Source organism: Octopus bimaculoides, chromosome 8 (assembly GCF_001194135.2).
Source record: "Octopus bimaculoides isolate UCB-OBI-ISO-001 chromosome 8, ASM119413v2, whole genome shotgun sequence".
NCBI lineage: Eukaryota > Metazoa > Mollusca > Cephalopoda > Octopoda > Octopodidae > Octopus > Octopus bimaculoides.
In genome coordinates this window covers 25,246,807-25,249,041 of record NC_068988.1, presented here as the reverse complement: position 1 = coordinate 25,249,041, position 2,235 = coordinate 25,246,807, and the positions used below count along the sequence as shown (strand labels likewise).

General features: G+C 28.7%; 1 protein-coding gene across 6 annotated transcripts in view; it reads left to right on the top strand.

Moving 5' to 3' along the window:
* Nucleotides 1-2,235, top strand: part of LOC106881627 (protein lev-9) — a 421,933-nt gene that overhangs the window by 372,376 nt on the left and 47,322 nt on the right. The gene's annotated exons all lie outside the window — the stretch shown is intronic.

The window sequence follows — 2,235 nt, the reverse complement described above, 5'->3', positions numbered from 1 at the left end:
TATATATATATATATATATATATACGTGCATTTATATATGCATATGTTTCTATGTAAGTATATATATATAATTTGAAAAGTAATCGTAGTGATTGTGCAAACAGTAACAACAAAAACACTAGTAGTAGTAGTAGTAGTAGTAGTAGTAATAGTAGTAGTAGTAGTAGTAGTAGTAGTAGTAGTAGTAGTAGTAGTATCGTTAGCACTAACAGAGTAATCATTGACGTAAAAATACATGTAGAAAATTATTTTCTACTAATAGTAATTTGCTTTTAAATTATCTTATGGAAAGGAAATGTATATTATGCTTATAAAACACCACTTATAAACACAATCACTTGTTTCATCACATTTTCACCGTTGGCCATGATTACCACAAACACATTCAAGTCCAAATGAACACATTAACATTCACTTATCTGAAATCACAAACTCACCGCTATCACCGGACAGCCCGCCATCACCAGTCACCGCTAACGTATATTACTGAGCCTCAATTAAAACGTACTATAACATTCAAATTTTCATTAGTTACAATTTATGTCCCTATAATTATATTTTATAATTGTGTATTTTTTTCATTATTTTCTTATGTTCTCATTGTTTGTATAATTTTTATATTTGTTGGACTGTTTTATTTTAATTTTCGTATATTCTTATATTTTAATTTTATTTTATCTAATATTCTGTCAACTTGACTATATATTTAATTTTCTAATTTCTCTCTCTACTTTTATTTAAACTGTTTTTATTTGTATTTTAATTTTGTTATTTTCTTTTTCTCTTTCTCTTATCAGCTTTGTCTACAGTGTGTGTACGTGCGTGTGTTTTAATATTTATGTTTCATTTCCTTTGTAATGTGAAATTTTTCGTTTACAATTTTAATTTCAGTTGTTGAATAGAATCTTTTTGTAATTGTGAAAGTATTACATATGGAAATGTATATATATTTACGCATATATGTATGTGTGCATATATATATATATATATATGTATGTATATGTATATGTATATGTATGTATATTATTGAATTGTAGATCGGTGACTTAACTGTTGACGAATATCTTGATATATATTATGGATACTCAATTTAAGTAACGTTTTCCCTGCTTGTTCTATTTTGAATCTGTGAGATGCTATTATATTATAATTCTGTGTTACTTATGTTTATCTTATTGATTCTAACAACAAAGTACGCTCCAATTAAAAGCGAAACTAAATGCTATTCACCCGGATGTTAACGATTTAGCCAGCTAAAAACCCTAAATTCTTGGTATTATTGACGCTGTTTGCTAAAATCACAAAATCCTTTTGATGTATAAGATTAATTTAGACTATGTCCTGAATCTGTACGCAATCCCGAAACGCCTTTCATTTGTATGGAACCAATAAAGTAAGTAATTACAAAACTGCGCAGGAAAAATTGCCTTAGGTACATATCGAATGAAATCTATATATGTGAAATTTTCACAAAAAGAATTGAAGCCAAATATTCCCTTCGTTGCCAATACGAAAGTTAGCGTGAATTAAGTATAAAGCTGTGGCTGAAATCTTTCTCTTTTGGATTTGGTAGCATACCCGAAGCTTGCACATTTGATGGATTCATTTCCGTCCCATAAACTTGAAACTGTAAATAAAATTTCTCATACCAAAATCAGCTGTCTTGTTTCGTTGACGTAAAATGAATCCTAAATTCTTCAGCGCTGTTTCATTATTGTTTTACTTTAGCATTGATATGTGCACCACTTTAATATTACAGCGAAATATTGGGAGCGAGATTTTACCATGCAAACGCTGTCGATCTATTTCACCTGCAATGGAGGTTTCGCGCGTATAAAGGAACATGTTTGGGTCAATTGAAATATTTGTGGAAGGTACTAATTTCAGTCAATCACAATGAAACCAGCTATGTCTGTCCGGTATAATATATTCTGTGTAAATGAAATAAATGTGTTTTGGTGCTGATAGAAATAAACCTAATTTTCTATTCAACAGAATATGAATATACTACCGGCCCAATCTTTAATACTTCATACTATCATTGGTACACAATTACGGGTTGAACGACAGAGCTTATTGCATATTTCAATATATAACTTGTAACAAATATTATATGTAGAATGAAAAAAAAAAGAGCACCTTTTTATTTTTAGATCAGTTTTGTTTATTCACCGATCCACAATTCTGCATATATATATATATACATATATATATATATATATATATATATATATA